This window comes from Triticum aestivum, chromosome 1A, assembly GCF_018294505.1.
Source record: "Triticum aestivum cultivar Chinese Spring chromosome 1A, IWGSC CS RefSeq v2.1, whole genome shotgun sequence".
Taxonomy (NCBI): Eukaryota; Viridiplantae; Streptophyta; class Magnoliopsida; order Poales; family Poaceae; genus Triticum; species Triticum aestivum.
In genome coordinates this window covers 551,422,474-551,434,851 of record NC_057794.1, presented here as the reverse complement: position 1 = coordinate 551,434,851, position 12,378 = coordinate 551,422,474, and the positions used below count along the sequence as shown (strand labels likewise).

Below are 12,378 nucleotides of genomic sequence, written 5' to 3'. Positions count from 1 at the left end.
ATCAGTGTCAGTATGCGATTCCTGGCATGTGTGTGCACTACACTTTTGAGGTCATGGAATCAGATACGGTTTACAATGTGAAGGCTAAGATTAAAGGCAATGCGTTGGGCCTCCCTATAGACACATGTAGAGAATAGAGTATAACGATAAGCAGCTGGTGGACGGCCGCACCCTAAAGGAGCAGGACATCTAGGTGGGGGTCCAACTTGTCCTCCTGAGTACAGAGCCACACTAGTAGAAAAACGACCTTATGTTCACCTCATTAGTCCCGGTTCAATTACGAACCGGCACTAATGTTCCAACGGCTAGGCAGGCAGCACTCATTAGTCCCGGTTCGTGCTGAACCTCTAGTACCGGTTCGTGCCACGAACCGGGACTAAAGAGGTGGTGGTGTCAGGCTGGGGCCCCACCAACACCTTTAGTTCCGGTTCGTGCCACGAACCGGGACTAGAGATGCACCTTTGGTCTCGGTTCGTGTTGAATCGAGACTAAAGAGGAAGGGGGGGGGGGTAGTGCCTTTTTCAGAACCGGCACTAAAAGGCCTTACGAATCGGGACAATAGCCTGATTCTGCACTAGTGCCAGATCCTTATCAAGAGAGTGACTGGCCAGTTGATTGAGTTTCCGACCGATGATCACTTTTCAGATACCACCATATACAGTCCAAAGGAGAAGATTCATTTCAAAATCGGACTTGCCCCACATGTGCAGCGCCTCATCTACAATGGGAAGTTGCTGGATGCCGCCGCACCTTGGCTGACTACAACATCTGTCCTTATGAGTCCACTACAACATCTGTCCTTGATGACTGTGCGTATCAAGTGAATGAGATGGCCCTTATTTGCACCAGGCAAAGGACTCCATTTAAAGCTCCTGAATAGGGGAATTGGGGATGGAGGATCTTGAAATTAGAAACAAGTGCTTACTGGCTATTTAAAGCTCCTGAATAGGGGAATTGTGTGACATAACTATCCATTTGTTATTGTGTAGTAGCTGCAGTCCAAATATTTTGTCTTAACTAGAGATAAAACCCAATTACCAACCCTTTCGGAATGACTTGGTGAGAACTAAGAGACTTTTCACTACGCAGCAGTTTTTTTTTTGATAATGATTAGAAAATTCAGTCTCTCATGTTTATGTATTCCATATGCAATGGGTGTATAATACCATAAGTACACATATATTAAACATTAAAAGTGCTATACTTATGACGATTTCTCATCCGATACATGTACGACATCGACACTGAGCCGTGACCCTGGTCCAACGTGAGAAGGAAATATGATTATGCATGACAGTATTGGACGGAAATCCGACATAGAAGGTCGCATATGAAGCAATTTCGAAAGACACACGAGACTAGTTGTATGCCCTATAAATGTACCTGGTATTGGTTACTTCATTGATTAATTTCAACTGGATCACCACGCTCACATTACCAGTGCTTAATTATTGAGCGCTGGAACTCACTCTTATTCAGCAAACCAGGCATCACACAAGATTGTACTGTTTGCTGATACTTTCCTGGTCTCCACACTCTCCACTCAACACCTCTCTAGCTACTTTGCCATGGCGATATCACATCTGATACTGAAACCATCCTCATTAAGGTGCCCGCGCGATGTGCCAGCTAATCGATGCCGGAGGGAGGGACCACCGAGTGCCTAAAGCTGTCCGGGAGTGCAATTCATCTGAGTGGATTCTCCCGAGTAACCGGGTCGTTCTCCCGAGTCTATCTCTGTTTAGTCCCGATGATGGAGGGAGGAGTCTCTTGACGCCGGAAGGAAGAGCTACTTGGCCCCAGAGGGAGGAGGCGATCGGGCCGGGTAAGGAGCTGCTCGGCGTCAGCTGTGTGATATTTGCTTCCGTTCGAAAGATCCATCGTATGACCCTGCGAGTTTGCAAATAGAGCCACGGTTAAAATGATGTGTGGTTATACCTGCATGCATGCATGCATGCACCCATTAATTGATGCAGAAATAGCGGAAGTAGAGTGCTTTTTGGCCGCCGTAATCAGGTAACCGAGGCTGGAAATCCCCACTTACTGGCCGCTTAATGAGGCGGTCAATTAACTCCTCGGAAGGGTTGTGAGGTCCACGTCCTGAACCTGTACGCGCATGCACGAGGCTTTAATTAGTGGCAGTTAAGCAAGAGTTAAGGCCGTTCATGCATGTAAGGAAGTTTTCCTTTCCCATGGCCATTTATCCCCTGCATGCAGGAAATAAATGGAAAGAAATTAAGGTTAGAAGGAAAGTGAAAGATGGGGCGCAGAACTCCCTGGTCGACCACGGCAGCGGCGGTTTTTGGCACGAATCCATCGCGAGAGGCGGCCACGATGAATCCGAGTGCGGGGCGGCGTCTTCCTGCGAGGCCGCGCGCGGGCGGAGCTGATCGGAGACGTGGACAGCCCGGCGTTGGTGCCGCATCCCGCCCGTGCATCCAGCGCGGAGGTCGCCGTGCGGCGGTTCACGAGGGACACCCCCGCAACGTGCCGTGTCAGGGTATCGCGGAGAGGCGGCTTCAGCGCTAGGCCTGCGCGCACGTCATAGTGACCACAGCCGAGCGCCCGGGCTGCCAGATGGACTGTCGAGCGCCTGTGGTCGTTGCAGCTGGCTGGCGAGCAGGTTTGAAGTCGATTGAGAAGAGGAAGCAGGAGATGCAGTCCGGCGCGCTGGCGGCTGTGCGTGAGGACGGATGGCCACGACTCTTGGCGCACCGTGTTGATGCCCTTTTCCCTTTCTCGTCTCTTCTCTGGTTTATTCATGCATGGGTGTGTCTGATCCTACAGGAGGAAAAGACAAACTCATTGTTAGACAATGTATTGTAAAGAGACTAGATCAAATGGACTAGAGCTCTAGCGGCCAATTTCTCTGGCGATGGTAGTTGATTTGCTGTTGAAGATTGGAGAAAAAAACCATTTGCATCATGGCTCGATAGACGACATGCCCCATGGTGGGCGCCAACTGTCGTGGTAACGATTCCGACAATAAGAGAGGGGTAGGATAAAGGAGCATGATCTATCGAGATGCAAATGGGTGACACAATGGTCTTAGCGAGTTCGGGCCTCTCACGGTGGAGATAACAACCCTACGTCTCGTGCTCCGGAGAGGCTTCGTTTTATCTGAGTATGTATCCGGGTATTACAATGTGTGTTTGAGAGAGAGAGGGGAGAGCGGATCTCCATGCCTGAGCTATGTCCTGAGACTAATGGTTAGAGAGAGAGAGGTAGAAGAAAAGAGCCCCCTCGTCTAGTGGTGGGGGTGGCTTTTATAGAGTGCGTCACCCCCTCACCTCCTATGTTACAAAGTGGGGGATGAATGCCATAATACCAGCCCACTACCAAGCCCTCACTATGAGAATGATGCCGACTGCTTTGCTGTCTGCTGGTCTTCGTATATCCGAGTGAGTCATACGGTCGAGTGGTGAACTGTCATCCAAGTGGATGGTATGCTGCTTGGTCGAGTGAATAGTATGCTGCTTGTCCGAGTGGATAGTATGCCTGTATAAAATTTATCTGGACCCACATGTTGTGTGGACCCCATGCTTTATGATATTTCGACCATTCGTGGGCCTACCTATTATGTGTATCCCCAACAGCCTCCACGCACCGGGATTAGCTTTGGATGACGTCGTCCACGCGCGAGTACCGGACAAGCGTATCCAACGGAGCAGCACGCGTCAGAGCTGAGGGAGTCGGCGGTGGCTTCAGGCGAGTGAGATGGGGCCGTGATTAGCTTCACCTGCTGCACAGTGGCCGAGACCTGCGCCGCCCTGGGGACGATGATGGTTGGCGACCAGGCGAATCTACATGCATGGATGTGGGGGCAGATTTTTTTTGGCCCACTTATACTGGTCCAAGATACTCAGCGTTGCCCCCACTTGAAGGACCTCAGCGGTGGGTGGTTGTCAGCGTGGGTGTTGTGGATGGAGCTGAAGTCGACGTGGATGCCGGTGGTTCCCGGAGAGCATGCTCAGGATGTGGACGAAGTCGTTGCAGTCAGTAGAAGTGTGTTCGGAGGAAGCCGCAGCTCCTCCTCGCGTGTCTCCCATTGTGGCTCGCGTGGGCGGTGGGCTGGTGACGGCTGGCGACTCGCGATCACGATTCCCTGATAGGAGACGATAGGATGAGCTCGCGATTAGTTTCCTAATAATTAGATGTGTTCGTGATTAGTTATTTAATATGATGCAGCTATGATTAGTTTCCCAATAATTAGATGCGCCAGTGATTAATTTCCTAATAGGATGGCTCGTAATTATTTTCCTAATAATAGGAATGCGCGCGTGATTTTTTTCCTAATAATAGGATGGGTTTGTGGTTAGTTTCCTAATAATTAGATGTGCCCGTGATTAGTTTCTTAATAGGATGTGTCCGTGATTATAATTTTCTAATTGACCAAGCATGGACTTTCATATTTTCCTCCACGGTGGAGTACGATCAGTCAATGTAAATTGCTAAGTGCACACAGAGAACAGATTCGGTTAAGGCTAGCCGTTAGATTGAGTTTAGTGGGACTAATCATGCGGTGGTAATGTATCTGTGTATGTTTTATGGGGTGCACTTAGAGAAGATAATGTTTGCTCTTTTATAAGTAGTATAGATCATTAAAACTTATGCAAACTTCTGGGTTTTTTCAGTGAAATGTAATTTCATGACTGCAAGTAAGGTCTTGGTTCATCGAATTTGTCTGTGAGTTCACTATGTAGTCGTGAGTTGGCCATGTAATAACCGGTAGTCAGTACTTAAAAAAACAGGGATGTCTGTTGCAGGTACGCGAAAATCAATTGAAAAATAAAGAAAGAAAGAAGGTGAATGTTTCTGTGTGTGCTCCAGCGCTCCTCTGTTTGTCATTGCCTCATCTCTAGTTCCTTTATTTCTAGATGTGTCACCACCGGCGAGGTAGCGATGACAATAAAAAAACAACACTTGATACTTACCTGATTAATGCGTGTGTGTGGTGCGTTCGCGTGAAGGCGAGCGTCTCCATCGTTCAGGCCTGCCAGCGGCCATGGCTACTGTGTTCTCTCACCAGCTGGGCGCCATTGTCGACGCAGGTGAGTCAGTCATCCAGCTTTGAGGTGGCGGCCTCCACGCACCAGGATTAGCTTTGGACGACGTCGTCCACGCGCGAGTACCGGACAAGCGTGTCCAATGGAGCAACACGCGTCAGAGCTGAGGGAGTCGGTGGTGGCTTCAGGCGAGTGAGATGGGGCCGTGATTAGCTTCACCTGTTGCAAAGTGGCCGAGACCTGCACCGCCCTGGGGACGATGATGGTTGGCGACCAGGCGAATCTACATGCATGGCTATGGGTGCAAATTTTTTTGGCCCGCTTATACTGGTCCAAGATACCCAGCGTTGCGCCCAGTTGAAAGACCTCGGCGGTGGGTGGTTGTCAGTGTGGGTGTTGTGGATGGAGCTGAAGTCGACGCGGATGCCGGTGGTTCCCGGAGAGCATGCCCAGGATGTGGACGAAGTCGTTGCAGTCAGTAGAAGTGTGTTCGGAGGAAGCCGCAACTCCTCCTCGCATGTCTCCCATTGTGGCTCGCGTGGGTGGTGGGCTGGTGACGGCTGACGACTCGCGATCACGATTCCCTGATAGGAGACAATATGATGCGCTCGCGGTTAATTTCCTAATAATTAGATGCGTTCGTAATTAGTTATCTAATAGAATGCAGCCATGATTAGTTTTCCAATAATTAGATGCGTCTGTGATTAATTTCCTAATAAAATGACTCGTAATTATTTTCTTAATAATAGGATGCGCGCGTGATTTTTTCTTAATAATAGGATGGGTTTGTGGTTAGTTTCCTAATAATTAGATGTGCCTGTAATTAGTTTCTTAATAGGATGTGTCCGTGATTATAGTTTCCTAATTGACCAGGCATGGACTTTCATATTTTCCTCCACAGTAGAGTACGGTCAGTCAATGTAAATTGCTAAGTGCACACGGAGAACAGATTCGGTTAAGGCTAGCCGTTAGATTGAGTTTAGTGGAACTAATCATGCAGTGGTAATGTATTTGTGTATGTTTTGTAATGTGCACTTAGAAAAGATAATGTTTGCTCTTTTATAAGTAGTATAGATTCAGATGGTACGTACTTGCATGCATGCGCTGCCCATTCTATCTCTTCTCCCTCCCAAACAAATGCACCCATTATTTCACCTTTCTAACTTAATTCACTCATATCTTTTAAACCAAATACCGATTTCATCTTTTTTACACATATTTGAACTCAAGTTGCAAAGGCCTTTAAAACAAGAACTTGACGTGGATGAGTAGCAGGGGTGGCGTCGAACGCCAGGGAACTTCAGGGTCGACACGCAGCCGCGGCGGAACCTACGGGGTGGCGGCAGCAGCGGCGGGTTCACGCCAATGACGACGTTAGAGGCGCGGCAGGATGCCGGGAGCAGCCCCGACGTGCACGGGAGGCCGAGGCCAGATCTTTTTTCAAAAATCCGAGGCCAGATCTTATCCAGCACCGGACCTTATCCTCTTCAGTCATTTTACACTTTAGTCAATTCTACTGTGTCTATTCGTGATCTGTTATATCATGCAGCATCACCCAGTTCAGTGGCACCGACCTGTCATAGTCGAGCTTAAAACGATCGAACCGTGCGACTAATTTTTTTGCAAAAAATTAGCCTCAGAATTAGTGATTTTTTGAACAAAACTGTAGAATTGTGGTTTCTACGACCCTAGCATTCAATATCGTTGTTTTTTGCGATTCAAGAGAGGACAATGATCCGATAGCGCTGATGAGAGCCCCTTCAAAAAGAATCAGGAAACAGAGTGTGACATTCAACCGATCCAAGAATCGTATCAATTTTGCATAGGATGGTGTTTTGTTTATAATTCGACCATGTGTATGCATGACCATTAAGCAGAATATCGCTGAGAAGATCATCAACCATCCTCCTAAACTTACCCATCAAGCGTCTATTGAGATTTTGATTGATTTTGTCTTTGGCCTCAAGAATGAGGTTGAAATCTGCCATGATTGCCCATGGACCATGAGTGGTGGTACATATGTTTTGAGCTCCTCCAGAAAACAGCATTTGTCACCTACTGTGGTACGTACACTGACGTGATCTAGAAATTGGAGGAATCACCATAATTAAACCGAACCGAGACGGAGAATTTCCCCACAAATTGTGAGTCGGCAACAATTAACCTTCGAAGAATCCCACACGCTAAGTATAGCACCACGAGTACCATCAGGCAGGTAACGAAAATCATCAAAAGCTGGCCCAAGACATTGCCAAACCAAGTAAGGAGAAAAACAAATTCAGTTTTTGTTTCCCGGAGGCAAACGATAGCCGCAAGTGCAGCAATGACTGTATTTCTTACAGTAGAGCGACGTGCAGCCGCATTCAGGCCGCGCACGTTCCAACATACAATGCTCAAATTATTTCTGTCCATGAACAAAGACGACCAAAAACACCAAAGGCCTACACTGTTATGTCCCCAAAGGAACGGTAGCCCCCTCACTAGTGGAACCCACTTCTGGCACAATGATCTTGAAAAGTTTGGCCACCTCGTTGATTTCTTCTAGAGATAGTTCCTTTTGGAACATGGCCTTGAGTCAACATAGGTTAAATATAGTCCCGATGTTTATATTTATCACTATTTTAGTCGTTCTCATATGAACAAGCTGTCCTACTTACCTATGCAACGCTAACTGGTATGATCATGGAACCTGTTGATTGGTTGAGGCTAACATGTAGATTTATGATGTGGTGTCTGTGGTAATTGTTGCTGTGTTGTACGAGAGCCTTTTGTCTAACATGTTAACGTTATGTGCTTTCGTTCAACAGATAAAGATCAGTGTCAGTATGCGATTCCTGGGCATGTGTGTGCACTACACTTTTGAGGTCATGGAATCAGATACGGTTTACAATGTGAAGGCTAAGATTAAAGGCAATGCGTTGGGCCTCCCTATAGACACATGTAGAGAATAGAGTATAACGATAAGCAGCTGGTGGACGGCCGCACCCTAAAGGAGCAGGACATCTAGGTGGGGGTCCAACTTGTCCTCCTGAGTACAGAGCCACACTAGTAGAAAAACGACCTTATGTTCACCTCATTAGTCCCGGTTCAATTACGAACCGGCACTAATGTTCCAACGGCTAGGCAGGCAGCACTCATTAGTCCCGGTTCGTGCTGAACCTCTAGTACCGGTTCGTGCCACGAACCGGGACTAAAGAGGTGGTGGTGTCAGGCTGGGGGCCCCACCAACACCTTTAGTTCCGGTTCGTGCCACGAACCGGGACTAGAGATGCACCTTTGGTCTCGGTTCGTGTTGAATCGAGACTAAAGAGGAAGGGGGGGGGGGGTAGTGCCTTTTTCAGAACCGGCACTAAAAGGCCTTACGAATCGGGACAATAGCCTGATTCTGCACTAGTGCCAGATCCTTATCAAGAGAGTGACTGGCCAGTTGATTGAGTTTCCGACCGATGATCACTTTTCAGATACCACCATATACAGTCCAAAGGAGAAGATTCATTTCAAAATCGGACTTGCCCCACATGTGCAGCGCCTCATCTACAATGGGAAGTTGCTGGATGCCGCCGCACCTTGGCTGACTACAACATCTGTCCTTATGAGTCCACTACAACATCTGTCCTTGATGACTGTGCGTATCAAGTGAATGAGATGGCCCTTATTTGCACCAGGCAAAGGACTCCATTTAAAGCTCCTGAATAGGGGAATTGGGGATGGAGGATCTTGAAATTAGAAACAAGTGCTTACTGGCTATTTAAAGCTCCTGAATAGGGGAATTGTGTGACATAACTATCCATTTGTTATTGTGTAGTAGCTGCAGTCCAAATATTTTGTCTTAACTAGAGATAAAACCCAATTACCAACCCTTTCGGAATGACTTGGTGAGAACTAAGAGACTTTTCACTACGCAGCAGTTTTTTTTTGATAATGATTAGAAAATTCAGTCTCTCATGTTTATGTATTCCATATGCAATGGGTGTATAATACCATAAGTACACATATATTAAACATTAAAAGTGCTATACTTATGACGATTTCTCATCCGATACATGTACGACATCGACACTGAGCCGTGACCCTGGTCCAACGTGAGAAGGAAATATGATTATGCATGACAGTATTGGACGGAAATCCGACATAGAAGGTCGCATATGAAGCAATTTCGAAAGACACACGAGACTAGTTGTATGCCCTATAAATGTACCTGGTATTGGTTACTTCATTGATTAATTTCAACTGGATCACCACGCTCACATTACCAGTGCTTAATTATTGAGCGCTGGAACTCACTCTTATTCAGCAAACCAGGCATCACACAAGATTGTACTGTTTGCTGATACTTTCCTGGTCTCCACACTCTCCACTCAACACCTCTCTAGCTACTTTGCCATGGCGATATCACATCTGATACTGAAACCATCCTCATTAAGGTGGCCCGATTCCTCCAGGACCTTTCCTCTTCACGAGCTTGCCGCCCTGTGTTTTGCGTCTGGAGAACTTGCATAGTTACTTGCTAGTGATTCTGCACGATGCCACCGGGCTTCCGTCGAGGGCGAGCAAACTGATTCCATACCGCGCTTTGGTGGCGGTGGCTGGAGCGGCGTTGGAGCGATCAAGCCCGACAAAGATGGATATCCAGCCCGCGTGTTTCGGATTGTGGCCGTCAGGGTAGTACTCCACGCACCAGCGTCGGCCTCCTACGACGAACACTGTGGATGTGAGGCAATTGTGGTAGCCGCCGAGCGTTTTGGTTTTAGAGTAGCCGATAATCTTGAGAACGTGAGACATGGACTTGGCCTGGTCGACGATGTCCATGTGGAGGGCGGGGCAGCTCTCTGTCAGGTGTGGAAAACCGTCGCTCACCATGACAGCCTCCAGGTGCCCGCGCCGAGAGGTACAATATGCATGCGTCCTTCAGCCCGCCACAACCATGCTGCTCGGCCAGCGTTAGGGTGGTCGCTGTCGTGCGCGTGTCAATGTTGCCACACAACATGTCCTTGCAGATCGACTTCAAACTTTGGAGATCAAACCTATCGGCCGCCACGAGGAGATGTTGGGCCATCTCCAGCGTCTCGCCGCCATTGATCTCCGGCAGCGAGTCGCTAGCTGTAGATGCACTCGAGCATGGCCTCGAAGACACTCGGCTCCATGTCGTCTACCCGCACTACAGGACCGTTCTCCGCTTGCATTGGGCCGAAGAGCTCCGCCATGAAGACCGGGGACCGAGCGGCGAGCATCGAGAACGCCACGTCCCCTCCCCGTCCGCTCCTCAAGAGGGCAAGGGGCTGCCGGTGCAGGTCGGACGGTGCCACGATGACGGGCCGCGGGGCGAGAGCGGGTTCGGCGCAAATGCCGTAGAGGAGGATATTAATTGCACCTGACTCTGACTCTGAATCGATCCTGGTCTCCCAGGTAGCCGTGCAAGGCGCCAGCCTCGATGAAGCGGCTGTATCCCCGTTCGTCCCCGGGAGCAAAGGCGCGGATCTGGCCCCACTGTCTGCTGTAGGATGGCACCTCTCGCCTGTCTTGGCAGATAAGCAGATGCTGAATCGTGCCATGACAGTGTAGCCGTTGTCGTTGGCGCGGCTAGCCCGGATCTGCAGGTAGACGGAGACCCGAAAATATTATACGGAACCATGGTTCTGCCGAACCTACGCTCGACACCATTGATCTCTGAACACTTTTCATAAGGATCCGTGCATGGTTGATTAAAAAATGTATGATGGGAGCTGTTTGCATATTAAACAATGCGTGACACGGATTCACATGTAGCAGGATGTTGAATCGTACGGCGTCGACCATAGGTTCGGCTGAACCATGGTCCAGAATCACGCCTCTCGACGGAGACCCAGCCGCTGCCGGCCGGCGGACGAATCCTTGCCGTCGGGGCTAGATCTGCACAGGCCAGTACAGACGAGAGATCCTGATTGAACTGAATCTAACCTAGAAGACAAAGACTTTGCATAAATGGCGGCGTATATATTGTTGGTTTCCATCCATGAATATATCAGGAGCATTCTCACGCGCGATATACAAACTATAGTAGGGTAACTATTGCGCTAGGCGCTAGCTGCCGCGATCAGATGGCCATAGCCCACAGAATTATTAAGATCAACTGCGGGAGTAAGGAAAGGAAGGAATCGCGGCCTAAAACGTTATTGTTGTAATTCATGCTTGTCACCGCTCATGCATATTGGCCGCTGGGCCAAACACCACTTGACGTACTCGGCGTCGTCCGGCTGACGACGGCGTCGACCCCGTCCGGGATGGGGAGGATAATAAGTTGGAGCCCCGAAGTACCCCTCCTCCGCCTCATCACCTTCATCATCTTCCCAGTTGTCGATCTCGTCCGCTGCCAGACGCGAGCACGTCATCTCCCTAAGGCCGACGTCGCACCGGACCACGAGGAAGTCGTCGCGGATCAGATGCTCCAGCTCTTCCCTCCCAATGAACTCCTCGTGGCCGCATCCCGGACCTTCTTCGTCGCCGGCAGCGGCAGGGCTCCTGAAGGCGCGCATGCGCGGGCGGGTGGAGTAAAAGGGGTGGTAGTAATGGTCGTCGACTTCGGGTTCGGGGATGCCGGTGAAGGAGCCGGTCTCGGCCGGGAGCTCGTACGCGGTGTTGCCGGCGTGGTCCAGCGGGCTGAACTTGTACCACGCCTGGACGGGGCGCCGGGTGCGGTCGTCGGTGAGCTGGATGTAGACAGAGGCGTGGTTGGATCTCGCGGAGGCGTCTCGGCCGTTGGGGTAGTAGTCCATGCGCCAGGACTCGCTGCCGACGGTGAAGCCCATGGAGGAGATCTTCTCGCCGGGGAGGACCGTCTTGGCCTGCGAGTAGCCGTCGATGCGCAGCAGGTGGAAGCCGCCGCTCACCGCTTTGGCGACGACGCTGGTGGCCGACCGCGACAAACGGGAAACGCCGGCGGCGGACATGCTTTGATTTGGTTGCGTTCGATCGACCTGGCGGGCTCAGAAACCTAACCTAAGCTAGCAGGTGGGTGAGAGATGACATTTCGATATAATACGCTGTTGTTACGACGGCGGTGACGAAGATCCGATAAATAAGATCGGTAGGGCTTTCTTAAAAAAATATGGGTCTGTCTAGGGCACATCTAGATGTGCCTTAAGTATTACACATCTAAAAACTGACGTCATCGTCATGATATATCGGGCGTACTCCTCCCCGCTGTTGTCGTTATCGTTTGTCGTTCTTTTGGGCTCGTTGCTTGTTTCAGGTTGACAACTGGGCTTCGTTTTCTGTTGTCCAAACAATTGGGCGGGCTCGGAAAACAAAAAGGTGGACATAACTGGGCTTTAGATCTGGGCATGTGCAGCTACTGGGCGGCCGATCGGGCGGGGAGCTTGATCGGCATACGCGT

At 49.7% G+C, this 12,378-nt stretch overlaps 1 pseudogene; it reads right to left on the bottom strand.

The window, feature by feature from the left end:
- Positions 1-9,753: 9,753 nt before the first annotated feature.
- On the bottom strand, positions 9,754-12,003 carry LOC123180610 (BTB/POZ and MATH domain-containing protein 1-like; annotated as a pseudogene).
- Between the last annotated feature and the right edge of the window lie 375 nt (positions 12,004-12,378).